Source organism: Oncorhynchus masou, unplaced genomic scaffold, assembly GCF_036934945.1.
Source record: "Oncorhynchus masou masou isolate Uvic2021 unplaced genomic scaffold, UVic_Omas_1.1 unplaced_scaffold_1203, whole genome shotgun sequence".
Classification (NCBI taxonomy): domain Eukaryota; kingdom Metazoa; phylum Chordata; class Actinopteri; order Salmoniformes; family Salmonidae; genus Oncorhynchus; species Oncorhynchus masou.
This window is the reverse complement of record NW_027001812.1, coordinates 1-25,516: the sequence shown is the minus strand read 5'-3', so window position 1 is coordinate 25,516 and position 25,516 is coordinate 1. Positions and strand designations below refer to the sequence as shown.

The following is a 25,516-nucleotide window of genomic DNA, read 5'->3' as shown; positions in this document are numbered from 1 at the left end:
CACAAAAGAGATGTCTTTTACTAATATTGGTCATTCGAGGACAGTACATTTTTCATTTGGGTCTCGAGATGAATAAACTCAAGAACCTCTGACATGGATTCTTAAACTATGATTTGGGACCCAAAGCAGTTATTAACATGTCATAGGTGGGTCGCGAGATATGAGTAAACATTCAGAATCATACACTATTTCTTCATAATGTTGGTCGTACGAGGACACTGCATTTCTCATTTGGCTCTCGAGCTTAAAAATGGTAAAAACCTCTGAAACAGCAGATGAATCAGTTTGTGTAAGTAATTAACCTACGATATGCTGGGGAACTTTGTCAAAAGGCTGAGTTCCAGAGCTTTCAGAGTAAGTCTTCACCTGTTCAAAAAACAACCCTTCTGAAATTACATTGCAGTGCCGTGACCCGGATTCGAACCGGGGTTGCTGCGGCCACAACGCAGAGTACTAACCACTATACGATCACGGCTGGCTACAAGAGGTGGCTTTGTAAAGCCTACATAGGCTGTGAAAGTGATGTGCACAAGCTGTCTAAACACTTTTCATATTGGTCTCGATAATGAATAAAGTGAAGAAACAGTCAAGCTTTCCACATTTAAATAGTGCCCTTTTTCCGTGACATTGGAATATCTCAATTGCATCCTCCTCACATCATCTCTAATTCTCTCAACCGATTGGTGAGAATACCTGAGTGCACTCCCCTCTGACCTACTCCACCAATGTGTACAATAAAATGCTTGAAAAGGTACTGCTGAGATTTGAACTCAGGATCTCCTGTTTACTAGACAGGCACTTTAACCAACTAAGCCACAGCACCCATAAAAGAGATAAATTTTACAGATGTGAACACCCACACCTATTTGAATCAAACCAGTCTCATTAATTTAACCCACATCTCTGTCAAGCAAAATCACATCACAAAAGAGATGTCTTTTACTAATATTGGTCATTCGAGGACAGTACATTTTTCATTTGGGTCTCGAGATGAATAAACTCAAGAACCTCTGACATGGATTCTTAAACTATGATTTGGGACCCAAAGCAGTTATTAACATGTCATAGGTGGGTCGCGAGATATGAGTAAACATTCAGAATCATACACTATTTCTTCATAATGTTGGTCGTACGAGGACACTGCATTTCTCATTTGGCTCTCGAGCTTAAAAATGGTAAAAACCTCTGAAACAGCAGATGAATCAGTTTGTGTAAGTAATTAACCTACGATATGCTGGGGAACTTTGTCAAAAGGCTGAGTTCCAGAGCTTTCAAGTCTTCACCTGTTTAAGAAACAACCCTTCTGAAATTACATTGCAGTGCCGTGACCCGGATTCGAACCGGGGTTGCTGCGGCCACAACGCAGAGTACTAACCACTATACGATCACGGCTGGCTACAAGAGGTGGCTTTGTAAAGCCTACATAGGCTGTGAAAGTGATGTGCACAAGCTGTCTAAACACTTTTCATATTGGTCTCGATAATGAATAAAGTGAAGAAACAGTCAAGCTTTCCACATTTAAATAGTGCCCTTTTTCCGTGACATTGGAATATCTCAATTGCATCCTCCTCACATCATCTCTAATTCTCTCAACCGATTGGTGAGAATACCTGAGTGCACTCCCCTCTGACCTACTCCACCAATGTGTACAATAAAATGCTTGAAAAGGTACTGCTGAGATTTGAACTCAGGATCTCCTGTTTACTAGACAGGCACTTTAACCAACTAAGCCACAGCACCCATAAAAGAGATACATTTTACAGATGTGAACACCCACACCTATTTGAATCAAACCAGTCTCATTAATTTAACCCACATCTCTGTCAAGCAAAATCACATCACAAAAGAGATGTCTTTTACTAATATTGGTCATTCGAGGACAGTACATTTTTCATTTGGGTCTCGAGATGAATAAACTCAAGAACCTCTGACATGGATTCTTAAACTATGATTTGGGACCCAAAGCAGTTATTAACATGTCATAGGTGGGTCGCGAGATATGAGTAAACATTCAGAATCATACACTATTTCTTCATAATGTTGGTCGTACGAGGACACTGCATTTCTCATTTGGCTCTCGAGCTTAAAAATGGTAAAAACCTCTGAAACAGCAGATGAATCAGTTTGTGTAAGTAATTAACCTACGATATGCTGGGGAACTTTGTCAAAAGGCTGAGTTCCAGAGCAAGTCTTCACCTGTTTAAGAAACAACCCTTCTGAAATTACATTGCAGTGCCGTGACCCGGATTCGAACCGGGGTTGCTGCGGCCACAACGCAGAGTACTAACCACTATACGATCACGGCTGGCTACAAGAGGTGGCTTTGTAAAGCCTACATAGGCTGTGAAAGTGATGTGCACAAGCTGTCTAAACACTTTTCATATTGGTCTCGATAATGAATAAAGTGAAGAAACAGTCAAGCTTTCCACATTTAAATAGTGCCCTTTTTCCGTGACATTGGAATATCTCAATTGCATCCTCCTCACATCATCTCTAATTCTCTCAACCGATTGGTGAGAATACCTGAGTGCACTCCCCTCTGACCTACTCCACCAATGTGTACAATAAAATGCTTGAAAAGGTACTGCTGAGATTTGAACTCAGGATCTCCTGTTTACTAGACAGGCACTTTAACCAACTAAGCCACAGCACCCATAAAAGAGATACATTTTACAGATGTGAACACCCACACCTATTTGAATCAAACCAGTCTCATTAATTTAACCCACATCTCTGTCAAGCAAAATCACATCACAAAAGAGATGTCTTTTACTAATATTGGTCATTCGAGGACAGTACATTTTTCATTTGGGTCTCGAGATGAATAAACTCAAGAACCTCTGACATGGATTCTTAAACTATGATTTGGGACCCAAAGCAGTTATTAACATGTCATAGGTGGGTCGCGAGATATGAGTAAACATTCAGAATCATACACTATTTCTTCATAATGTTGGTCGTACGAGGACACTGCATTTCTCATTTGGCTCTCGAGCTTAAAAATGGTAAAAACCTCTGAAACAGCAGATGAATCAGTTTGTGTAAGTAATTAACCTACGATATGCTGGGGAACTTTGTCAAAAGGCTGAGTTCCAGAGCAGAGTAAGTCTTCACCTGTTTAAGAAACAACCCTTCTGAAATTACATTGCAGTGCCGTGACCCGGATTCGAACCGGGGTTGCTGCGGCCACAACGCAGAGTACTAACCACTATACGATCACGGCTGGCTACAAGAGGTGGCTTTGTAAAGCCTACATAGGCTGTGAAAGTGATGTGCACAAGCTGTCTAAACACTTTTCATATTGGTCTCGATAATGAATAAAGTGAAGAAACAGTCAAGCTTTCCACATTTAAATAGTGCCCTTTTTCCGTGACATTGGAATATCTCAATTGCATCCTCCTCACATCATCTCTAATTCTCTCAACCGATTGGTGAGAATACCTGAGTGCACTCCCCTCTGACCTACTCCACCAATGTGTACAATAAAATGCTTGAAAAGGTACTGCTGAGATTTGAACTCAGGATCTCCTGTTTACTAGACAGGCACTTTAACCAACTAAGCCACAGCACCCATAAAAGAGATACATTTTACAGATGTGAACACCCACACCTATTTGAATCAAACCAGTCTCATTAATTTAACCCACATCTCTGTCAAGCAAAATCACATCACAAAAGAGATGTCTTTTACTAATATTGGTCATTCGAGGACAGTACATTTTTCATTTGGGTCTCGAGATGAATAAACTCAAGAACCTCTGACATGGATTCTTAAACTATGATTTGGGACCCAAAGCAGTTATTAACATGTCATAGGTGGGTCGCGAGATATGAGTAAACATTCAGAATCATACACTATTTCTTCATAATGTTGGTCGTACGAGGACACTGCATTTCTCATTTGGCTCTCGAGCTTAAAAATGGTAAAAACCTCTGAAACAGCAGATGAATCAGTTTGTGTAAGTAATTAACCTACGATATGCTGGGGAACTTTGTCAAAAGGCTGAGTTCCAGAGCTTTCAGAGTAAGTCTTCACCTGTTTAAAAAACAACCCTTCTGAAATTACATTGCAGTGCCGTGACCCGGATTCGAACCGGGGTTGCTGCGGCCACAACGCAGAGTACTAACCACTATACGATCACGGCTGGCTACAAGAGGTGGCTTTGTAAAGCCTACATAGGCTGTGAAAGTGATGTGCACAAGCTGTCTAAACACTTTTCATATTGGTCTCGATAATGAATAAAGTGAAGAAACAGTCGAGCTTTCCACATTTAAATAGTGCCCTTTTTCCGTGACATTGGAATATCTCAATTGCATCCTCCTCACATCATCTCTAATTCTCTCAACCGATTGGTGAGAATACCTGAGTGCACTCCCCTCTGACCTACTCCACCAATGTGTACAATAAAATGCTTGAAAAGGTACTGCTGAGATTTGAACTCAGGATCTCCTGTTTACTAGACAGGCACTTTAACCAACTAAGCCACAGCACCCATAAAAGAGATAAATTTTACAGATGTGAACACCCACACCTATTTGAATCAAACCAGTCTCATTAATTTAACCCACATCTCTGTCAAGCAAAATCACATCACAAAAGAGATGTCTTTTACTAATATTGGTCATTCGAGGACAGTACATTTTTCATTTGGGTCTCGAGATGAATAAACTCAAGAACCTCTGACATGGATTCTTAAACTATGATTTGGGACCCAAAGCAGTTATTAACATGTCATAGGTGGGTCGCGAGATATGAGTAAACATTCAGAATCATACACTATTTCTTCATAATGTTGGTCGTACGAGGACACTGCATTTCTCATTTGGCTCTCGAGCTTAAAAATGGTAAAAACCTCTGAAACAGCAGATGAATCAGTTTGTGTAAGTAATTAACCTACGATATGCTGGGGAACTTTGTCAAAAGGCTGAGTTCCAGAGCAGAGCAAGTAAGTCTTCACCTGTTTAAGAAACAACCCTTCTGAAATTACATTGCAGTGCCGTGACCCGGATTCGAACCGGGGTTGCTGCGGCCACAACGCAGAGTACTAACCACTATACGATCACGGCTGGCTACAAGAGGTGGCTTTGTAAAGCCTACATAGGCTGTGAAAGTGATGTGCACAAGCTGTCTAAACACTTTTCATATTGGTCTCGATAATGAATAAAGTGAAGAAACAGTCAAGCTTTACACATTTAAATAGTGCCCTTTTTCCGTGACATTGGAATATCTCAATTGCATCCTCCTCACATCATCTCTAATTCTCTCAACCGATTGGTGAGAATACCTGAGTGCACTCCCCTCTGACCTACTCCACCAATGTGTACAATAAAATGCTTGAAAAGGTACTGCTGAGATTTGAACTCAGGATCTCCTGTTTACTAGACAGGCACTTTAACCAACTAAGCCACAGCACCCATAAAAGAGATACATTTTACAGATGTGAACACCCACACCTATTTGAATCAAACCAGTCTCATTAATTTAACCCACATCTCTGTCAAGCAAAATCACATCACAAAAGAGATGTCTTTTACTAATATTGGTCATTCGAGGACAGTACATTTTTCATTTGGGTCTCGAGATGAATAAACTCAAGAACCTCTGACATGGATTCTTAAACTATGATTTGGGACCCAAAGCAGTTATTAACATGTCATAGGTGGGTCGCGAGATATGAGTAAACATTCAGAATCATACACTATTTCTTCATAATGTTGGTCGTACGAGGACACTGCATTTCTCATTTGGCTCTCGAGCTTAAAAATGGTAAAAACCTCTGAAACAGCAGATGAATCAGTTTGTGTAAGTAATTAACCTACGATATGCTGGGGAACTTTGTCAAAAGGCTGAGTTCCAGAGCTTTCAGAGTAAGTCTTCACCTGTTTAAGAAACAACCCTTCTGAAATTACATTGCAGTGCCGTGACCCGGATTCGAACCGGGGTTGCTGCGGCCACAACGCAGAGTACTAACCACTATACGATCACGGCTGGCTACAAGAGGTGGCTTTGTAAAGCCTACATAGGCTGTGAAAGTGATGTGCACAAGCTGTCTAAACACTTTTCATATTGGTCTCGATAATGAATAAAGTGAAGAAACAGTCAAGCTTTCCACATTTAAATAGTGCCCTTTTTCCGTGACATTGGAATATCTCAATTGCATCCTCCTCACATCATCTCTAATTCTCTCAACCGATTGGTGAGAATACCTGAGTGCACTCCCCTCTGACCTACTCCACCAATGTGTACAATAAAATGCTTGAAAAGGTACTGCTGAGATTTGAACTCAGGATCTCCTGTTTACTAGACAGGCACTTTAACCAACTAAGCCACAGCACCCATAAAAGAGATACATTTTACAGATGTGAACACCCACACCTATTTGAATCAAACCAGTCTCATTAATTTAACCCACATCTCTGTCAAGCAAAATCACATCACAAAAGAGATGTCTTTTACTAATATTGGTCATTCGAGGACAGTACATTTTTCATTTGGGTCTCGAGATGAATAAACTCAAGAACCTCTGACATGGATTCTTAAACTATGATTTGGGACCCAAAGCAGTTATTAACATGTCATAGGTGGGTCGCGAGATATGAGTAAACATTCAGAATCATACACTATTTCTTCATAATGTTGGTCGTACGAGGACACTGCATTTCTCATTTGGCTCTCGAGCTTAAAAATGGTAAAAACCTCTGAAACAGCAGATGAATCAGTTTGTGTAAGTAATTAACCTACGATATGCTGGGGAACTTTGTCAAAAGGCTGAGTTCCAGAGCTTTCAGAGTAAGTCTTCACCTGTTCAAAAAACAACCCTTCTGAAATTACATTGCAGTGCCGTGACCCGGATTCGAACCGGGGTTGCTGCGGCCACAACGCAGAGTACTAACCACGATCATACGCTTTGTATATCACGGCTGGCTACACTTTTCATATTGGTGAGCTTTGTAAAGCCTACATAGGCTGTGAAATTGATGTGCTTCAAGCTGTCTAAACACTTTTCATATTTGGTCTCGATAATGAATAAAGTGAAGAAACAGTCGATTAGCTTTAGTGTCACATTTAAATAGTGCCTGTCTTTTATCCAAGACATTGTGAATATCTAGATTGCATCCTCCTCATCATCTCTAATTCTCCAGCTATTGGTGAGAATACCTGCTAGCTGCACTCCCCTCTGACCTACTCCACCAATGTGTACAATAAAATCATTGAAACGGTTTGATTTGTTTGAACTCAGGATCTCCAGTTTACTAGACAGGTCTTTGTATCTAAGACAAGCACCCTAAAAGAGCGATTTTACAGGTTAGCTGGCCAGCTATTGTGAATCAAACCAGTCTCAGCCATTTAACCCGAATAGCAGCACTGTAGTAAAATTACAGTACAACGGTTTGTTTTGTTTGATCGTAGGACAGCTACATAGCCGTCATTTGTATCTAAGACAATTGTGTAGCCTAGAGCGATTTTCTAGGTTAGCTGGCCAATTGTCGTTCTTTTAACGTAGCTAGCCAGCTAGGTGAATAGCAGCACTGTAGTAACTATTACAGTACAACGGTTTGTTTTGTTTGATCGTAGCTAGGACAGCTACATAGCCGTCATTTGTATCTAAGACAATTGTGTAAGAGCGATTTTCTAGGTTAGCTAGCCAGATGTCGTTTTTTAAGGTAACGTAACGAATCAACCTGCAAAGCTAGCCAGCTAGCCCCGAATAGCAGCACTGTAGAAACTATTACACTCGACAGAACGACTTGATTAGTGTAGTGTCAACATCGCAGCCACTACCAGCTAGCCTACTCCAGCAGTACTGTATCATTTCAATCATTTTAGTCAATAAGATTCTTGTAAAGCCTTAACTTTCTGAACATTCGAGACGTGTAGTCCACTTGTCATTCCAATCTCGATTTGCATTAGCGAAGCCTCTTCTGTACCCTGTCAACTATGTGTCTATCTATCCCTGTTCTCTCCTCTCTGCACAGACCATCACAAACGCTCCACACCGCGTGGTGCGACCACCTAATCTGGTGGTCCCAGCGCGCACGACCCACGTGGAGTTCCTGGTCTCCGGTAGCCTCTGGAACTGCCGATCTGCGGCCAACAAGGCAGAGTTCATCTCAGCCTATGCCTCCCTCCAGTCCCTCGACTTCCTGGCACTGACGGAAACATGGATCACCACAGATAACACTGCTACTCCTACTGCTCTCTCTTCGTCCGCCCACGTGTTCTCGCACAAAGAGAGCTTCTGGTCAGCGGGGTACATTTTTCATTTGGGATCTCATCTCTCCCAAGTGGTCATTCTTCTTCTCCCCTTACCCATTTATCTATCGCCTCCTATTGAATTCCATGCTGTCACAGTTACCAGCCCTTTCAATCATAACATCTTATCATTTATCGCCCTCCAGGTCCCCTCGGAGAGTTCATCAATGAGCTTGATGCCTTGAAAAGCTCCTTTCCTGAGGACGGCTCACCTCTCACAGTCCTGGGCGACTTTAACCTCCCCACGTCTACCTTTGACTCATTCCTGAGTCTGCCTCCTTCTTTCCACTCCTCTCCTCTTTTGACCTCACCCTCTCACCTTCCCCCTACTCACAAGGCAGGCAATACGCTCGACCTCATCTTTACTAGATGCTGTTCTTCCACTAACCTCATTGCAACTCCCCTCCAAGTCTCCGACCACTACCTTGTATCCTTTTCCTATGATCTCGCTCTCATCCAACACTTCCCACACTGCCCCTACTGGATAATCGCGCCGTCCCAACCTTCGCTCTCTCTCCCCCGCTACTCTCTCCTCTTCCATCCTATCATCTCTTCCCTCTGCTCATACCTTCTCCAACCTTTCTCCTGATTCTGCCTCCTCAACCCTCCTCTCTTCCCTTTCTGCATCCTTTGACTCTCTATGTCCCCTATCCTCCAGGCCGGCTCGGTCCTCCCCTCCCCGCTCCGTGGCTCGATGACTCATTGCGAGCTCACAGAACAGAGCTCCGGGCAGCCATAAAAGCGGAAATGGAGGAAAACACCCTCCCTGCGGACCTGGCATCATTTCACTCCCTCCTCTCTACATTTTCCTCCTCTGTCTCTGCTGCTAAAGCCACTTTCTACCACTCTAAATTCCAAGCATCTGCCTCTAACCCTAGGAAGCTCTTTGCCACCTTCTCCTCCCTCCTGAATCCTCCCCCCCTCCCCCCTCCTCCCTCTCTGCAGATGACTTCGTCAACCATTTTGAAAAGAAGGTCGACGACATCCGATCCTCGTTTGCTAAGTCAAACGACACCGCTGGTTCTGCTCACACTGCCCTACCCTGTGCTCTGACCTCTTTCTCCCCTCTCTCTCCAGATGAAATCTCGCTTCTTAACGGCCGGCCGCCCAACAACCTGCCCGCTTGACCCTATCCCCTTCTTCTCCAGACCATTTCCGGGGACCTTCTCCCTTACCTCACCTCGCTCATCAACTCATCCCTGACCGCTGGCTACGTCCCTTCCGTCTTCAAGAGACCTACTCCACCAATGTGTACAATAAGAGTTGCACCCCTTCTGAAAAAACCTACACTCGATCCCTCCGATGTCAACAACTACAGACCAGTATCCCTTCTTTCTTTTCTCTCCAAAACTCTTGAACGTGCCGTGTGAACAGCTCTCCCGCTATCTCTCTCAGAATGACCTTCTTGATCCACATCAGTCAGGTTTCAAGACTAGTCATTCAACTGAGACTGCTCTTTTCTGTATCACGGAGGCGCTCCGCACTGCTAAAGCTAACTCTCTCCTCTGCTCTCATCCTTCTAGACCTATCGGCTGCCTTCGATACTGTGAACCATCAGATCCTCCTCTCCACCCTCTCCGAGTTGGGCATCTCCGGCGCGGCCCACGCTTGGATTGCGTCCTACCTGACAGGTCGCTCCTAACCAGGTGGCGTGGCGAGAATCTGTCTCCTCGCCACGCGCTCTCACCACTGGTGTCCCCCAGGGCTCTGTTCTAGGCCCTCTCCTATTCTCGCTATACACCAAGTCACTTGGCTCTGTCATAACCTCACATGGTCTCTCCTATCATTGCTATGCAGAGGACACACAATTAATTTCTCCTTTCCCCCTTCTGATGACCAGGTGGCGAATCGAATCTCTGCATGTCTGGCAGACATATCAGTGTGGATGACGGATCACCACCTCAAGCTGAACCTCGTCAAGACGGAGCTGCTCTTCCTCCCGGGGAAGGACTGCCAGAATTCCATGATCTTCGCCATCACGGTTGACAACTCCATTGTGTCCTCCTCCCAGAGCGCTAAGAACCTTGGCGTGATCCTGGACAACACCCTGTCGTTCTCAACCAACATCATGGCGGTGGCCCGTTCCTGTAGGTTCATGCTCTACAACATCCGCAGAGTACGACCCTGCCTCACACAGGAAGCGGCGCAGGTCCTAATCCAGGCACTTGTCATCTCCCGTCTGGATTACTGCAACTCGCTGTTGGCTGGGCTCCCTGCCTGTGCCATTAAACCCCTACAACTCATCCAGAACGCCGCAGCCCGTCTGGTGTTCAACCTTCCCAAGTTCTCTCACGTCACCCCGCTCCTCCGCTCTCTCCACTGGCTTCCAGTTGAAGCTCGCATCCGCTACAAGACCATGGTGCTTGCCTACGGAGCTGTGAGGGGAACGGCACCGCATCCTCCAGGCTCTGATCAGGCCCTACACTCCAAGCAAGGGCACTGCGTTCATCCACCTCTGGCCTGCTCACCAATGTCCCTACCATTGAGGAAGTAGAGTTTGAACTCAGCCCAGTTTCAAAACTGTAACCAACTAAGCTCACAGCCCCAATGGTGGAACAAACTCATTTCACGATGTGAACAGGACAGCGGAGTCAATCAAACCAGTCCATTACATGAAACCCCATCTCTTCAAGCAAAATACATCAGGATAGGATAAGTAATATTTCATTCGAGGACAGTACATTAATGATTTAGATGCACGAGATGTAAAGTGGCTGTTCCACTGGATGTCTTAAAGGTGATTTGGGACCCAAAGCATTTGTCATGAGATATGAGTAAGTCGCTCTGGATAAGAGCGTCTGTGACTTAAATGTAATGTAAATGAGATGAATAAACTCAAGAACCTCTGACATGGATATGATTTGGGACCCAAAGCAGTATTAACATTCAGAATCATACACTATTTCTTCATAATGTTGGTCGTACGAGGACACTGCATTTCTCATTTGGCTCTCGAGCTTAAAAATGGTAAAAACCTCTGAAACAGCAGATGAATCAGTTTGTGTAAGTAATTAACCTACGATATGCTGGGGAACTTTGTCAAAAGGCTGAGTTCCAGAGCTTTCAGAGCAAGTCTTCACCTGTTTAAGAAACAACCCTTCTGAAATTACATTGCAGTGCCGTGACCCGGATTCGAACCGGGGTTGCTGCGGCCACAACGCAGAGTACTAACCACTATACGATCACGGCTGGCTACAAGAGGTGGCTTTGTAAAGCCTACATAGGCTGTGAAAGTGATGTGCACAAGCTGTCTAAACACTTTTCATATTGGTCTCGATAATGAATAAAGTGAAGAAACAGTCAAGCTTTACACATTTAAATAGTGCCCTTTTTCCGTGACATTGGAATATCTCAATTGCATCCTCCTCACATCATCTCTAATTCTCTCAACCGATTGGTGAGAATACCTGAGTGCACTCCCCTCTGACCTACTCCACCAATGTGTACAATAAAATGCTTGAAAAGGTACTGCTGAGATTTGAACTCAGGATCTCCTGTTTACTAGACAGGCACTTTAACCAACTAAGCCACAGCACCCATAAAAGAGATACATTTTACAGATGTGAACACCCACACCTATTTGAATCAAACCAGTCTCATTAATTTAACCCACATCTCTGTCAAGCAAAATCACATCACAAAAGAGATGTCTTTTACTAATATTGGTCATTCGAGGACAGTACATTTTTCATTTGGGTCTCGAGATGAATAAACTCAAGAACCTCTGACATGGATTCTTAAACTATGATTTGGGACCCAAAGCAGTTATTAACATGTCATAGGTGGGTCGCGAGATATGAGTAAACATTCAGAATCATACACTATTTCTTCATAATGTTGGTCGTACGAGGACACTGCATTTCTCATTTGGCTCTCGAGCTTAAAAATGGTAAAAACCTCTGAAACAGCAGATGAATCAGTTTGTGTAAGTAATTAACCTACGATATGCTGGGGAACTTTGTCAAAAGGCTGAGTTCCAGAGCTTTCAGAGTAAGTCTTCACCTGTTTAAAAAACAACCCTTCTGAAATTACATTGCAGTGCCGTGACCCGGATTCGAACCGGGGTTGCTGCGGCCACAACGCAGAGTACTAACCACTATACGATCACGGCTGGCTACAAGAGGTGGCTTTGTAAAGCCTACATAGGCTGTGAAAGTGATGTGCACAAGCTGTCTAAACACTTTTCATATTGGTCTCGATAATGAATAAAGTGAAGAAACAGTCAAGCTTTACACATTTAAATAGTGCCCTTTTTCCGTGACATTGGAATATCTCAATTGCATCCTCCTCACATCATCTCTAATTCTCTCAACCGATTGGTGAGAATACCTGAGTGCACTCCCCTCTGACCTACTCCACCAATGTGTACAATAAAATGCTTGAAAAGGTACTGCTGAGATTTGAACTCAGGATCTCCTGTTTACTAGACAGGCACTTTAACCAACTAAGCCACAGCACCCATAAAAGAGATACATTTTACAGATGTGAACACCCACACCTATTTGAATCAAACCAGTCTCATTAATTTAACCCACATCTCTGTCAAGCAAAATCACATCACAAAAGAGATGTCTTTTACTAATATTGGTCATTCGAGGACAGTACATTTTTCATTTGGGTCTCGAGATGAATAAACTCAAGAACCTCTGACATGGATTCTTAAACTATGATTTGGGACCCAAAGCAGTTATTAACATGTCATAGGTGGGTCGCGAGATATGAGTAAACATTCAGAATCATACACTATTTCTTCATAATGTTGGTCGTACGAGGACACTGCATTTCTCATTTGGCTCTCGAGCTTAAAAATGGTAAAAACCTCTGAAACAGCAGATGAATCAGTTTGTGTAAGTAATTAACCTACGATATGCTGGGGAACTTTGTCAAAAGGCTGAGTTCCAGAGCTTTCAGAGTAAGTCTTCACCTGTTCAAAAAACAACCCTTCTGAAATTACATTGCAGTGCCGTGACCCGGATTCGAACCGGGGTTGCTGCGGCCACAACGCAGAGTACTAACCACTATACGATCACGGCTGGCTACAAGAGGTGGCTTTGTAAAGCCTACATAGGCTGTGAAAGTGATGTGCACAAGCTGTCTAAACACTTTTCATATTGGTCTCGATAATGAATAAAGTGAAGAAACAGTCAAGCTTTACACATTTAAATAGTGCCCTTTTTCCGTGACATTGGAATATCTCAATTGCATCCTCCTCACATCATCTCTAATTCTCTCAACCGATTGGTGAGAATACCTGAGTGCACTCCCCTCTGACCTACTCCACCAATGTGTACAATAAAATGCTTGAAAAGGTACTGCTGAGATTTGAACTCAGGATCTCCTGTTTACTAGACAGGCACTTTAACCAACTAAGCCACAGCACCCATAAAAGAGATACATTTTACAGATGTGAACACCCACACCTATTTGAATCAAACCAGTCTCATTAATTTAACCCACATCTCTGTCAAGCAAAATCACATCACAAAAGAGATGTCTTTTACTAATATTGGTCATTCGAGGACAGTACATTTTTCATTTGGGTCTCGAGATGAATAAACTCAAGAACCTCTGACATGGATTCTTAAACTATGATTTGGGACCCAAAGCAGTTATTAACATGTCATAGGTGGGTCGCGAGATATGAGTAAACATTCAGAATCATACACTATTTCTTCATAATGTTGGTCGTACGAGGACACTGCATTTCTCATTTGGCTCTCGAGCTTAAAAATGGTAAAAACCTCTGAAACAGCAGATGAATCAGTTTGTGTAAGTAATTAACCTACGATATGCTGGGGAACTTTGTCAAAAGGCTGAGTTCCAGAGCTTTCAGAGTAAGTCTTCACCTGTTCAAAAAACAACCCTTCTGAAAATTCATTGCAGTGCCGTGACCCGGATTCGAACCGGGGTTGCTGCGGCCACAACGCAGAGTACTAACCACTATACGATCACGGCTGGATACAAGAGGTGGCTTTGTAAAGCCTACATAGGCTGTGAAAGTGATGTGCACAAGCTGTCTAAACACTTTTCATATTGGTCTCGATAATGAATAAAGTGAAGAAACAGTCAAGCTTTACACATTTAAATAGTGCCCTTTTTCCGTGACATTGGAATATCTCAATTGCATCCTCCTCACATCATCTCTAATTCTCTCAACCGATTGGTGAGAATACCTGAGTGCACTCCCCTCTGACCTACTCCACCAATGTGTACAATAAAATGCTTGAAAAGGTACTGCTGAGATTTGAACTCAGGATCTCCTGTTTACTAGACAGGCACTTTAACCAACTAAGCCACAGCACCCATAAAAGAGATACATTTTACAGATGTGAACACCCACACCTATTTGAATCAAACCAGTCTCATTAATTTAACCCACATCTCTGTCAAGCAAAATCACATCACAAAAGAGATGTCTTTTACTAATATTGGTCATTCGAGGACAGTACATTTTTCATTTGGGTCTCGAGATGAATAAACTCAAGAACCTCTGACATGGATTCTTAAACTATGATTTGGGACCCAAAGCAGTTATTAACATGTCATAGGTGGGTCGCGAGATATGAGTAAACATTCAGAATCATACACTATTTCTTCATAATGTTGGTCGTACGAGGACACTGCATTTCTCATTTGGCTCTCGAGCTTAAAAATGGTAAAAACCTCTGAAACAGCAGATGAATCAGTTTGTGTAAGTAATTAACCTACGATATGCTGGGGAACTTTGTCAAAAGGCTGAGTTCCAGAGCTTTCAGAGTAAGTCTTCACCTGTTCAAAAAACAACCCTTCTGAAATTACATTGCAGTGCCGTGACCCGGATTCGAACCGGGGTTGCTGCGGCCACAACGCAGAGTACTAACCACTATACGATCACACGGCTGGCTACAAGAGGTGGCTTTGTAAAGCCTACATAGGCTGTGAAAGTGATGTGCACAAGCTGTCTAAACACTTTTCATATTGGTCTCGATAATGAATAAAGTGAAGAAACAGTCAAGCTTTCCACATTTAAATAGTGCCCTTTTTCCGTGACATTGGAATATCTCAATTGCATCCTCCTCACATCATCTCTAATTCTCTCAACCGATTGGTGAGAATACCTGAGTGCACTCCCCTCTGACCTACTCCACCAATGTGTACAATAAAATGCTTGAAAAGGTACTGCTGAGATTTGAACTCAGGATCTCCTGTTTACTAGACAGGCACTTTAACCAACTAAGCCACAGCACCCATAAAAGAGATACATTTTACAGATGTGAACACCCACACCTATTTGAATCAAACCAGTCTCATTAATTTAACCCACATCTCTGTCAAGCAAAATCACATCACAAAAGAGATGTCTTTTACTAATATTGGTCATTCGAGGACAGTACATTTTTCATTTGGGTCTCGAGATGAATAAACTCAAGAACCTCTGACATGGATTCTTAAACTATGATTTGGGACCCAAAGCAGTTATTAACATGTCATAGGTGGGTCGCGAGATATGAGTAAACATTCAGAATCATACACTATTTCTTCATAATGTTGGTCGTACGAGGACACTGCATTTCTCATTTGGCTCTCGAGCTTAAAAATGGTAAAAACCTCTGAAACAGCAGATGAATCAGTTTGTGTAAGTAATTAACCTACGATATGCTGGGGAACTTTGTCAAAAGGCTGAGTTCCAGAGCTTTCAGAGTAAGTCTTCACCTGTTCAAAAAACAACCCTTCTGAAATTACATTGCAGTGCCGTGACCCGGATTCGAACCGGGGTTGCTGCGGCCACAACGCAGAGTACTAACCACTATACGATCACGGCTGGCTACAAGAGGTGGCTTTGTAAAGCCTACATAGGCTGTGAAAGTGATGTGCACAAGCTGTCTAAACACTTTTCATATTGGTCTCGATAATGAATAAAGTGAAGAAACAGTCGAGCTTTCCACATTTAAATAGTGCCCTTTTTCCGTGACATTGGAATATCTCAATTGCATCCTCCTCACATCATCTCTAATTCTCTCAACCGATTGGTGAGAATACCTGAGTGCACTCCCCTCTGACCTACTCCACCAATGTGTACAATAAAATGCTTGAAAAGGTACTGCTGAGATTTGAACTCAGGATCTCCTGTTTACTAGACAGGCACTTTAACCAACTAAGCCACAGCACCCATAAAAGAGATACATTTTACAGATGTGAACACCCACACCTATTTGAATCAAACCAGTCTCATTAATTTAACCCACATCTCTGTCAAGCAAAATCACATCACAAAAGAGATGTCTTTTACTAATATTGGTCATTCGAGGACAGTACATTTTTCATTTGGGTCTCGAGATGAATAAACTCAAGAACCTCTGACATGGATTCTTAAACTATGATTTGGGACCCAAAGCAGTTATTAACATGTCATAGGTGGGTCGCGAGATATGAGTAAACATTCAGAATCATACACTATTTCTTCATAATGTTGGTCGTACGAGGACACTGCATTTCTCATTTGGCTCTCGAGCTTAAAAATGGTAAAAACCTCTGAAACAGCAGATGAATCAGTTTGTGTAAGTAATTAACCTACGATATGCTGGGGAACTTTGTCAAAAGGCTGAGTTCCAGAGCTTTCAGAGTAAGTCTTCACCTGTTCAAAAAACAACCCTTCTGAAATTACATTGCAGTGCCGTGACCCGGATTCGAACCGGGGTTGCTGCGGCCACAACGCAGAGTACTAACCACTATACGATCACGGCTGGCTACAAGAGGTGGCTTTGTAAAGCCTACATAGGCTGTGAAAGTGATGTGCACAAGCTGGCTAAACACTTTTCATATTGGTCTCGATAATGAATAAAGTGAAGAAACAGTCGAGCTTTCCACATTTAAATAGTGCCCTTTTTCCGTGACATTGGAATATCTCAATTGCATCCTCCTCACATCATCTCTAATTCTCTCAACCGATTGGTGAGAATACCTGAGTGCACTCCCCTCTGACCTACTCCACCAATGTGTACAATAAAATGCTTGAAAAGGTACTGCTGAGATTTGAACTCAGGATCTCCTGTTTACTAGACAGGCACTTTAACCAACTAAGCCACAGCACCCATAAAAGAGATACATTTTACAGATGTGAACACCCACACCTATTTGAATCAAACCAGTCTCATTAATTTAACCCACATCTCTGTCAAGCAAAATCACATCACAAAAGAGATGTCTTTTACTAATATTGGTCATTCGAGGACAGTACATTTTTCATTTGGGTCTCGAGATGAATAAACTCAAGAACCTCTGACATGGATTCTTAAACTATGATTTGGGACCCAAAGCAGTTATTAACATGTCATAGGTGGGTCGCGAGATATGAGTAAACATTCAGAATCATACACTATTTCTTCATAATGTTGGTCGTACGAGGACACTGCATTTCTCATTTGGCTCTCGAGCTTAAAAATGGTAAAAACCTCTGAAACAGCAGATGAATCAGTTTGTGTAAGTAATTAACCTACGATATGCTGGGGAACTTTGTCAAAAGGCTGAGTTCCAGAGCTTTCAGAGTAAGTCTTCACCTGTTCAAAAAACAACCCTTCTGAAATTACATTGCAGTGCCGTGACCCGGATTCAAACCGGGGTTGCTGCGGCCACAACGCAGAGTACTAACCACTATACGATCACGGCTGGCTACAAGAGGTGGCTTTGTAAAGCCTACATAGGCTGTGAAAGTGATGTGCACAAGCTGGCTAAACACTTTTCATATTGGTCTCGATAATGAATAAAGTGAAGAAACAGTCAAGCTTTCCACATTTAAATAGTGCCCTTTTTCCGTGACATTGGAATATCTCAATTGCATCCTCCTCACATCATCTCTAATTCTCTCAACCGATTGGTGAGAATACCTGAGTGCACTCCCCTCTGACCTACTCCACCAATGTGTACAATAAAATGCTTGAAAAGGTACTGCTGAGATTTGAACTCAGGATCTCCTGTTTACTAGACAGGCACTTTAACCAACTAAGCCACAGCACCCATAAAAGAGATACATTTTACAGATGTGAACACCCACACCTATTTGAATCAAACCAGTCTCATTAATTTAACCCACATCTCTGTCAAGCAAAATCACATCACAAAAGAGATGTCTTTTACTAATATTGGTCATTCGAGGACAGTACATTTTTCATTTGGGTCTCGAGATGAATAAACTCAAGAACCTCTGACATGGATTCTTAAACTATGATTTGGGACCCAAAGCAGTTATTAACATGTCATAGGTGGGTCGCGAGATATGAGTAAACATTCAGAATCATACACTATTTCTTCATAATGTTGGTCGTACGAGGACACTGCATTTCTCATTTGGCTCTCGAGCTTAAAAATGGTAAAAACCTCTGAAACAGCAGATGAATCAGTTTGTGTAAGTAATTAACCTACGATATGCTGGGGAACTTTGTCAAAAGGCTGAGTTCCAGAGCTTTCAGAGTAAGTCTTCACCTGTTCAAAAAACAACCCTTCTGAAATTACATTGCAGTGCCGTGACCCGGATTCAAACCGGGGTTGCTGCGGCCACAACGCAGAGTACTAACCACTATACGATCACGGCTGGCTACAAGAGGTGGCTTTGTAAAGCCTACATAGGCTGTGAAAGTGATGTGCACAAGCTGGCTAAACACTTTTCATATTGGTCTCGATAATGAATAAAGTGAAGAAACAGTCGAGCTTTCCACATTTAAATAGTGCCCTTTTTCCGTGACATTGGAATATCTCAATTGCATCCTCCTCACATCATCTCTAATTCTCTCAACCGATTGGTGAGAATACCTGAGTGCACTCCCCTCTGACCTACTCCACCAATGTGTACAATAAAATGCTTGAAAAGGTACTGCTGAGATTTGAACTCAGGATCTCCTGTTTACTAGACAGGCACTTTAACCAACTAAGCCACAGCACCCATAAAAGAGATACATTTTACAGATGTGAACACCCACACCTATTTGAATCAAACCAGTCTCATTAATTTAACCCACATCTCTGTCAAGCAAAATCACATCACAAAAGAGATGTCTTTTACTAATATTGGTCATTCGAGGACAGTACATTTTTCATTTGGGTCTCGAGATGAATAAACTCAAGAACCTCTGACATGGATTCTTAAACTATGATTTGGGACCCAAAGCAGTTATTAACATGTCATAGGTGGGTCGCGAGATATGAGTAAACATTCAGAATCATACACTATTTCTTCATAATGTTGGTCGTACGAGGACACTGCATTTCTCATTTGGCTCTCGAGCTTAAAAATGGTAAAAACCTCTGAAACAGCAGATGAATCAGTTTGTGTAAGTAATTAACCTACGATATGCTGGGGAACTTTGTCAAAAGGCTGAGTTCCAGAGCTTTCAGAGTAAGTCTTCACCTGTTCAAAAAACAACCCTTCTGAAATTACATTGCAGTGCCGTGACCCGGATTCGAACCGGGGTTGCTGCGGCCACAACGCAGAGTACTAACCACTATACGATCACGGCTGGCTACAAGAGGTGGCTTTGTAAAGCCTACATAGGCTGTGAAAGTGATGTGCACAAGCTGTCTAAACACTTTTCATATTGGTCTCGATAATGAATAAAGTGAAGAAACAGTCAAGCTTTACACATTTAAATAGTGCCCTTTTTCCGTGACATTGGAATATCTCAATTGCATCCTCCTCACATCATCTCTAATTCTCTCAACCGATTGGTGAGAATACCTGAGTGCACTCCCCTCTGACCTACTCCACCAATGTGTACAATAAAATGCTTGAAAAGGTACTGCTGAGATTTGAACTCAGGATCTCCTGTTTACTAGACAGGCACTTTAACCAACTAAGCCACAGCACCCATAAAAGAGATACATTTTACAGATGTGAACACCCACACCTATTTGAATCAAACCAGTCTCATTAATTTAACCCACATCTCTGTCAAGCAAAATCACATCACAAAAGAGATGTCTTTTACTAATATTGGTCATTCGAGGACAGTACATTTTTCATTTGGGTCTCGAGATGAATAAACTCAAGAACCTCTGACATGGATTCTTAAACTATGATTTGGGACCCAAAGCAGTTATTAACATGTCATAGGTGGGTCGCGAGATATGAGTAAACATTCAGAATCATACACTATTTCTTCATAATGTTGGTCGTACGAGGACACTGCATTTCTCATTTGGCTCTCGAGCTTAAAAATGGTAAAAACCTCTGAAACAGCAGATGAATCAGTTTGTGTAAGTAATTAACCTACGATATGCTGGGGAACTTTGTCAAAAGGCTGAGTTCCAGAGCTTTCAGAGTAAGTCTTCACCTGTTCAAAAAACAACCCTTCTGAAATTACATTGCAGTGCCGTGACCCGGATTCGAACCGGGGTTGCTGCGGCCACAACGCAGAGTACTAACCACTATACGATCACGGCTGGCTACAAGAGGTGGCTTTGTAAAGCCTACATAGGCTGTGAAAGTGATGTGCACAAGCTGTCTAAACACTTTTCATATTGGTCTCGATAATGAATAAAGTGAAGAAACAGTCAAGCTTTCCACATTTAAATAGTGCCCTTTTTCCGTGACATTGGAATATCTCAATTGCATCCTCCTCACATCATCTCTAATTCTCTCAACCGATTGGTGAGAATACCTGAGTGCACTCCCCTCTGACCTACTCCACCAATGTGTACAATAAAATGCTTGAAAAGGTACTGCTGAGATTTGAACTCAGGATCTCCTGTTTACTAGACAGGCACTTTAACCAACTAAGCCACAGCACCCATAAAAGAGATACATTTTACAGATGTGAACACCCACACCTATTTGAATCAAACCAGTCTCATTAATTTAACCCACATCTCTGTCAAGCAAAATCACATCACAAAAGAGATGTCTTTTACTAATATTGGTCATTCGAGGACAGTACATTTTTCATTTGGGTCTCGAGATGAATAAACTCAAGAACCTCTGACATGGATTCTTAAACTATGATTTGGGACCCAAAGCAGTTATTAACATGTCATAGGTGGGTCGCGAGATATGAGTAAACATTCAGAATCATACACTATTTCTTCATAATGTTGGTCGTACGAGGACACTGCATTTCTCATTTGGCTCTCGAGCTTAAAAATGGTAAAAACCTCTGAAACAGCAGATGAATCAGTTTGTGTAAGTAATTAACCTACGATATGCTGGGGAACTTTGTCAAAAGGCTGAGTTCCAGAGCTTTCAGAGTAAGTCTTCACCTGTTCAAAAAACAACCCTTCTGAAATTACATTGCAGTGCCGTGACCCGGATTCGAACCAGGGTTGCTGCGGCCACAACGCAGAGTACTAACCACTATACGATCACGGCTGGCTACAAGAGGTGGCTTTGTAAAGCCTACATAGGCTGTGAAAGTGATGTGCACAAGCTGTCTAAACACTTTTCATATTGGTCTCGATAATGAATAAAGTGAAGAAACAGTCAAGCTTTACACATTTAAATAGTGCCCTTTTTCCGTGACATTGGAATATCTCAATTGCATCCTCCTCACATCATCTCTAATTCTCTCAACCGATTGGTGAGAATACCTGAGTGCACTCCCCTCTGACCTACTCCACCAATGTGTACAATAAAATGCTTGAAAAGGTACTGCTGAGATTTGAACTCAGGATCTCCTGTTTACTAGACAGGCACTTTAACCAACTAAGCCACAGCACCCATAAAAGAGATACATTTTACAGATGTGAACACCCACACCTATTTGAATCAAACCAGTCTCATTAATTTAACCCACATCTCTGTCAAGCAAAATCACATCACAAAAGAGATGTCTTTTACTAATATTGGTCATTCGAGGACAGTACATTTTTCATTTGGGTCTCGAGATGAATAAACTCAAGAACCTCTGACATGGATTCTTAAACTATGATTTGGGACCCAAAGCAGTTATTAACATGTCATAGGTGGGTCGCGAGATATGAGTAAACATTCAGAATCATACACTATTTCTTCATAATGTTGGTCGTACGAGGACACTGCATTTCTCATTTGGCTCTCGAGCTTAAAAATGGTAAAAACCTCTGAAACAGCAGATGAATCAGTTTGTGTAAGTAATTAACCTACGATATGCTGGGGAACTTTGTCAAAAGGCTGAGTTCCAGAGCAAGTCTTCACCTGTTTAAGAAAACAACCCTTCTGAAATTACAGTGCAGTGCCGTGACCCAGAGTACTAACCACTATACGATCACGGCTGGCTACAAGAGGTGGCTTTGTAAAGCCTACATAGGCTGTGAAAGTGATGTGCACAACTAAACACTTTTCATATTGGTCTCGATAATGAATAAAGTGAAGAAACACAAGCTTTCCACATTTAAATAGTGCCCTTTTCCGTGACATTGGAATATCTCAATTGCATCCTCCTCACATCATCTCTAATCAACCGATTGGTGAGAATACTGAGTGCACTCCCCTCTGACCTACTCCACCAATGTGTACAATAAAATGCTTGAAAAGGTACTGCTGAGATTTGAACTCAGGATCTCCTGTTTACTAGACAGGCACTTTAACCAACTAAGCCACAGCACCCATAAAAGAGATACATTTTACAGATGTGAACACCCACACCTATTTGAATCAAACCAGTCTCATTAATTTAACCCACATCTCTGTCAAGCAAAATCACATCACAAAAGAGATGTCTTTTACTAATATTGGTCATTCGAGGACAGTACATTTTTCATTTGGGTCTCGAGATGAATAAACTCAAGAACCTCTGACATGGATTCTTAAACTATGATTTGGGACCCAAAGCAGTTATTAACATGTCATAGGTGGGTCGCGAGATATGAGTAAACATTCAGAATCATACACTATTTCTTCATAATGTTGGTCGTACGAGGACACTGCATTTCTCATTTGGCTCTCGAGCTTAAAAATGGTAAAAACCTCTGAAACAGCAGATGAATCAGTTTGTGTAAGTAATTAACCTACGATATGCTGGGGAACTTTGTCAAAAGGCTGAGTTCCAGAGCTTTCAGAGTAAGTCTTCACCTGTTCAAAAAACAACCCTTCTGAAATTACATTGCAGTGCCGTGACCCGGATTCGAACCGGGGTTGCTGCGGCCACAACGCAGAGTACTAACCACTATACGATCACGGCTGGCTACAAGAGGTGGCTTTGTAAAGCCTACATAGGCTGTGAAAGTGATGTGCACAAGCTGGCTAAACACTTTTCATATTGGTCTCGATAATGAATAAAGTGAAGAAACAGTCGAGCTTTCCACATTTAAATAGTGCCCTTTTTCCGTGACATTGGAATATCTCAATTGCATCCTCCTCACATCATCTCTAATTCTCTAAACCGATTGGTGAGAATACCTGAGTGCACTCCCCTCTGACCTACTCCACCAATGTGTACAATAAAATGCTTGAAAAGGTACTGCTGAGATTTGAACTCAGGATCTCCTGTTTACTAGACAGGCACTTTAACCAACTAAGCCACAGCACCCATAAAAGAGATACATTTTACAGATGTGAACACCCACACCTATTTGAATCAAACCAGTCTCATTAATTTAACCCACATCTCTGTCAAGCAAAATCACATCACAAAAGAGATGTCTTTTACTAATATTGGTCATTCGAGGACAGTACATTTTTCATTTGGGTCTCGAGATGAATAAACTCAAGAACCTCTGACATGGATTCTTAAACTATGATTTGGGACCCAAAGCAGTTATTAACATGTCATAGGTGGGTCGTGAGATATGAGTAAACATTCAGAATCATACACTATTTCTTCATAATGTTGGTCGTACGAGGACACTGCATTTCTCATTTGGCTCTCGAGCTTAAAAATGGTAAAAACCTCTGAAACAGCAGATGAATCAGTTTGTGTAAGTAATTAACCTACGATATGCTGGGGAACTTTGTCAAAAGGCTGAGTTCCAGAGCTTTCAGAGTAAGTCTTCACCTGTTCAAAAAACAACCCTTCTGAAATTACATTGCAGTGCCGTGACCCGGATTCGAACCGGGGTTGCTGCGGCCACAACGCAGAGTACTAACCACTATACGATCACGGCTGGCTACAAGAGGTGGCTTTGTAAAGCCTACATAGGCTGTGAAAGTGATGTGCACAAGCTGGCTAAACACTTTTCATATTGGTCTCGATAATGAATAAAGTGAAGAAACAGTCGAGCTTTCCACATTTAAATAGTGCCCTTTTTCCGTGACATTGGAATATCTCAATTGCATCCTCCTCACATCATCTCTAATTCTCTAAACCGATTGGTGAGAATACCTGAGTGCACTCCCCTCTGACCTACTCCACCAATGTGTACAATAAAATGCTTGAAAAGGTACTGCTGAGATTTGAACTCAGGATCTCCTGTTTACTAGACAGGCACTTTAACCAACTAAGCCACAGCACCCATAAAAAGATAATATTTTACAGATGTGAACACCCACACCTATTTGAATCAAACCAGTCTCATTAATTTAACCCACATCTCTGTCAAGCAAAATCACATCACAAAAGAGATGTCTTTTACTAATATTGGTCATTCGAGGACAGTACATTTTTCATTTGGGTCTCGAGATGAATAAACTCAAGAACCTCTGACATGGATTCTTAAACTATGATTTGGGACCCAAAGCAGTTATTAACATGTCATAGGTGGGTCGCGAGATATGAGTACACATTCAGAATCATACACTATTTCTTCATAATGTTGGTCGTACGAGGACTCTGCATTCCTCATTTGGCTCTCGAGCTTAAAAATGGTAAAAACCTCTGAAACAGCAGATGAATCAGTTTGTGTAAGTAATTAACCTACTATATGCTGGGGAACTTTGTCAAAAGGCTGAGTTTCAGAGTAAGTTTTCACCTGTTTAAAAAACAACCCTTCTGAAAACACATTGCATTGCGGTGACCCAGATTCGAACCGGGGTTGCTGCGGCCACAACGCAGAGTACTAACCACTATACGATCACGGCTGGCTACAAGAGGTGGCTTTGTAAAGCCTACATAGGCTGTGAAAGTGATGTGCACAAGCTGTCTAAACACTTTTCATATTGGTCTCGATAATGAATAAAGTGAAGAAACAGTCGAGCTTTCCACATTTAAATAGTGCCCTTTTTCCGTGACATTGGAATATCTCAATTGCATCCTCCTCACATCATCTCTAATTCTCTCAACCGATTGGTGAGAATACCTGAGTGCACTCCCCTCTGACCTACTCCACCAATGTGTACAATAAAATGCTTGAAAAGGTACTGCTGAGATTTGAACTCAGGATCTC

At 42.1% G+C, this 25,516-nt stretch overlaps 42 non-coding genes across 42 annotated transcripts; all 42 read right to left on the bottom strand.

The window, feature by feature from the left end:
* Positions 1–403: 403 nt before the first annotated feature.
* On the bottom strand, positions 404–475 carry trnah-gug (transfer RNA histidin (anticodon GUG)). The gene has a single exon. It is a non-coding gene; the product is annotated as a tRNA-His (tRNA).
* Positions 476–749: 274 nt separating this feature from the next.
* trnat-agu (transfer RNA threonine (anticodon AGU)) lies at positions 750–823 on the bottom strand. The gene has a single exon. It is a non-coding gene; the product is annotated as a tRNA-Thr (tRNA).
* Positions 824–1,320: 497 nt separating this feature from the next.
* trnah-gug (transfer RNA histidin (anticodon GUG)) lies at positions 1,321–1,392 on the bottom strand. The gene has a single exon. It is a non-coding gene; the product is annotated as a tRNA-His (tRNA).
* A 274-nt stretch (positions 1,393–1,666) lies between these two features.
* trnat-agu (transfer RNA threonine (anticodon AGU)) lies at positions 1,667–1,740 on the bottom strand. Its single transcript has one exon. It is a non-coding gene; the product is annotated as a tRNA-Thr (tRNA).
* A 493-nt stretch (positions 1,741–2,233) lies between these two features.
* trnah-gug (transfer RNA histidin (anticodon GUG)) lies at positions 2,234–2,305 on the bottom strand. Its single transcript has one exon. It is a non-coding gene; the product is annotated as a tRNA-His (tRNA).
* A 274-nt stretch (positions 2,306–2,579) lies between these two features.
* Positions 2,580–2,653, bottom strand: trnat-agu (transfer RNA threonine (anticodon AGU)). The gene has a single exon. It is a non-coding gene; the product is annotated as a tRNA-Thr (tRNA).
* Positions 2,654–3,151: 498 nt separating this feature from the next.
* On the bottom strand, positions 3,152–3,223 carry trnah-gug (transfer RNA histidin (anticodon GUG)). Its single transcript has one exon. It is a non-coding gene; the product is annotated as a tRNA-His (tRNA).
* Positions 3,224–3,497: 274 nt separating this feature from the next.
* Positions 3,498–3,571, bottom strand: trnat-agu (transfer RNA threonine (anticodon AGU)). Its single transcript has one exon. It is a non-coding gene; the product is annotated as a tRNA-Thr (tRNA).
* Positions 3,572–4,073: 502 nt separating this feature from the next.
* Positions 4,074–4,145, bottom strand: trnah-gug (transfer RNA histidin (anticodon GUG)). Its single transcript has one exon. It is a non-coding gene; the product is annotated as a tRNA-His (tRNA).
* Positions 4,146–4,419: 274 nt separating this feature from the next.
* On the bottom strand, positions 4,420–4,493 carry trnat-agu (transfer RNA threonine (anticodon AGU)). Its single transcript has one exon. It is a non-coding gene; the product is annotated as a tRNA-Thr (tRNA).
* Positions 4,494–4,995: 502 nt separating this feature from the next.
* trnah-gug (transfer RNA histidin (anticodon GUG)) lies at positions 4,996–5,067 on the bottom strand. Its single transcript has one exon. It is a non-coding gene; the product is annotated as a tRNA-His (tRNA).
* Positions 5,068–5,341: 274 nt separating this feature from the next.
* On the bottom strand, positions 5,342–5,415 carry trnat-agu (transfer RNA threonine (anticodon AGU)). The gene has a single exon. It is a non-coding gene; the product is annotated as a tRNA-Thr (tRNA).
* A 502-nt stretch (positions 5,416–5,917) lies between these two features.
* On the bottom strand, positions 5,918–5,989 carry trnah-gug (transfer RNA histidin (anticodon GUG)). The gene has a single exon. It is a non-coding gene; the product is annotated as a tRNA-His (tRNA).
* A 274-nt stretch (positions 5,990–6,263) lies between these two features.
* trnat-agu (transfer RNA threonine (anticodon AGU)) lies at positions 6,264–6,337 on the bottom strand. Its single transcript has one exon. It is a non-coding gene; the product is annotated as a tRNA-Thr (tRNA).
* A 5,034-nt stretch (positions 6,338–11,371) lies between these two features.
* trnah-gug (transfer RNA histidin (anticodon GUG)) lies at positions 11,372–11,443 on the bottom strand. The gene has a single exon. It is a non-coding gene; the product is annotated as a tRNA-His (tRNA).
* Positions 11,444–11,717: 274 nt separating this feature from the next.
* On the bottom strand, positions 11,718–11,791 carry trnat-agu (transfer RNA threonine (anticodon AGU)). Its single transcript has one exon. It is a non-coding gene; the product is annotated as a tRNA-Thr (tRNA).
* A 502-nt stretch (positions 11,792–12,293) lies between these two features.
* trnah-gug (transfer RNA histidin (anticodon GUG)) lies at positions 12,294–12,365 on the bottom strand. Its single transcript has one exon. It is a non-coding gene; the product is annotated as a tRNA-His (tRNA).
* Positions 12,366–12,639: 274 nt separating this feature from the next.
* On the bottom strand, positions 12,640–12,713 carry trnat-agu (transfer RNA threonine (anticodon AGU)). Its single transcript has one exon. It is a non-coding gene; the product is annotated as a tRNA-Thr (tRNA).
* A 502-nt stretch (positions 12,714–13,215) lies between these two features.
* Positions 13,216–13,287, bottom strand: trnah-gug (transfer RNA histidin (anticodon GUG)). Its single transcript has one exon. It is a non-coding gene; the product is annotated as a tRNA-His (tRNA).
* Positions 13,288–13,561: 274 nt separating this feature from the next.
* On the bottom strand, positions 13,562–13,635 carry trnat-agu (transfer RNA threonine (anticodon AGU)). Its single transcript has one exon. It is a non-coding gene; the product is annotated as a tRNA-Thr (tRNA).
* Positions 13,636–14,137: 502 nt separating this feature from the next.
* On the bottom strand, positions 14,138–14,209 carry trnah-gug (transfer RNA histidin (anticodon GUG)). Its single transcript has one exon. It is a non-coding gene; the product is annotated as a tRNA-His (tRNA).
* A 274-nt stretch (positions 14,210–14,483) lies between these two features.
* Positions 14,484–14,557, bottom strand: trnat-agu (transfer RNA threonine (anticodon AGU)). Its single transcript has one exon. It is a non-coding gene; the product is annotated as a tRNA-Thr (tRNA).
* An 850-nt stretch (positions 14,558–15,407) lies between these two features.
* Positions 15,408–15,481, bottom strand: trnat-agu (transfer RNA threonine (anticodon AGU)). Its single transcript has one exon. It is a non-coding gene; the product is annotated as a tRNA-Thr (tRNA).
* Positions 15,482–15,983: 502 nt separating this feature from the next.
* On the bottom strand, positions 15,984–16,055 carry trnah-gug (transfer RNA histidin (anticodon GUG)). Its single transcript has one exon. It is a non-coding gene; the product is annotated as a tRNA-His (tRNA).
* A 274-nt stretch (positions 16,056–16,329) lies between these two features.
* Positions 16,330–16,403, bottom strand: trnat-agu (transfer RNA threonine (anticodon AGU)). The gene has a single exon. It is a non-coding gene; the product is annotated as a tRNA-Thr (tRNA).
* A 502-nt stretch (positions 16,404–16,905) lies between these two features.
* On the bottom strand, positions 16,906–16,977 carry trnah-gug (transfer RNA histidin (anticodon GUG)). The gene has a single exon. It is a non-coding gene; the product is annotated as a tRNA-His (tRNA).
* Positions 16,978–17,251: 274 nt separating this feature from the next.
* Positions 17,252–17,325, bottom strand: trnat-agu (transfer RNA threonine (anticodon AGU)). The gene has a single exon. It is a non-coding gene; the product is annotated as a tRNA-Thr (tRNA).
* Positions 17,326–17,827: 502 nt separating this feature from the next.
* Positions 17,828–17,899, bottom strand: trnah-gug (transfer RNA histidin (anticodon GUG)). Its single transcript has one exon. It is a non-coding gene; the product is annotated as a tRNA-His (tRNA).
* A 274-nt stretch (positions 17,900–18,173) lies between these two features.
* On the bottom strand, positions 18,174–18,247 carry trnat-agu (transfer RNA threonine (anticodon AGU)). The gene has a single exon. It is a non-coding gene; the product is annotated as a tRNA-Thr (tRNA).
* A 502-nt stretch (positions 18,248–18,749) lies between these two features.
* Positions 18,750–18,821, bottom strand: trnah-gug (transfer RNA histidin (anticodon GUG)). Its single transcript has one exon. It is a non-coding gene; the product is annotated as a tRNA-His (tRNA).
* A 274-nt stretch (positions 18,822–19,095) lies between these two features.
* trnat-agu (transfer RNA threonine (anticodon AGU)) lies at positions 19,096–19,169 on the bottom strand. The gene has a single exon. It is a non-coding gene; the product is annotated as a tRNA-Thr (tRNA).
* Positions 19,170–19,671: 502 nt separating this feature from the next.
* trnah-gug (transfer RNA histidin (anticodon GUG)) lies at positions 19,672–19,743 on the bottom strand. Its single transcript has one exon. It is a non-coding gene; the product is annotated as a tRNA-His (tRNA).
* Positions 19,744–20,017: 274 nt separating this feature from the next.
* trnat-agu (transfer RNA threonine (anticodon AGU)) lies at positions 20,018–20,091 on the bottom strand. Its single transcript has one exon. It is a non-coding gene; the product is annotated as a tRNA-Thr (tRNA).
* Positions 20,092–20,593: 502 nt separating this feature from the next.
* Positions 20,594–20,665, bottom strand: trnah-gug (transfer RNA histidin (anticodon GUG)). The gene has a single exon. It is a non-coding gene; the product is annotated as a tRNA-His (tRNA).
* Positions 20,666–20,939: 274 nt separating this feature from the next.
* trnat-agu (transfer RNA threonine (anticodon AGU)) lies at positions 20,940–21,013 on the bottom strand. The gene has a single exon. It is a non-coding gene; the product is annotated as a tRNA-Thr (tRNA).
* A 502-nt stretch (positions 21,014–21,515) lies between these two features.
* Positions 21,516–21,587, bottom strand: trnah-gug (transfer RNA histidin (anticodon GUG)). The gene has a single exon. It is a non-coding gene; the product is annotated as a tRNA-His (tRNA).
* Positions 21,588–21,861: 274 nt separating this feature from the next.
* On the bottom strand, positions 21,862–21,935 carry trnat-agu (transfer RNA threonine (anticodon AGU)). Its single transcript has one exon. It is a non-coding gene; the product is annotated as a tRNA-Thr (tRNA).
* A 793-nt stretch (positions 21,936–22,728) lies between these two features.
* Positions 22,729–22,802, bottom strand: trnat-agu (transfer RNA threonine (anticodon AGU)). The gene has a single exon. It is a non-coding gene; the product is annotated as a tRNA-Thr (tRNA).
* A 502-nt stretch (positions 22,803–23,304) lies between these two features.
* On the bottom strand, positions 23,305–23,376 carry trnah-gug (transfer RNA histidin (anticodon GUG)). The gene has a single exon. It is a non-coding gene; the product is annotated as a tRNA-His (tRNA).
* Positions 23,377–23,650: 274 nt separating this feature from the next.
* On the bottom strand, positions 23,651–23,724 carry trnat-agu (transfer RNA threonine (anticodon AGU)). The gene has a single exon. It is a non-coding gene; the product is annotated as a tRNA-Thr (tRNA).
* A 502-nt stretch (positions 23,725–24,226) lies between these two features.
* Positions 24,227–24,298, bottom strand: trnah-gug (transfer RNA histidin (anticodon GUG)). The gene has a single exon. It is a non-coding gene; the product is annotated as a tRNA-His (tRNA).
* A 274-nt stretch (positions 24,299–24,572) lies between these two features.
* On the bottom strand, positions 24,573–24,646 carry trnat-agu (transfer RNA threonine (anticodon AGU)). Its single transcript has one exon. It is a non-coding gene; the product is annotated as a tRNA-Thr (tRNA).
* Between the last annotated feature and the right edge of the window lie 870 nt (positions 24,647–25,516).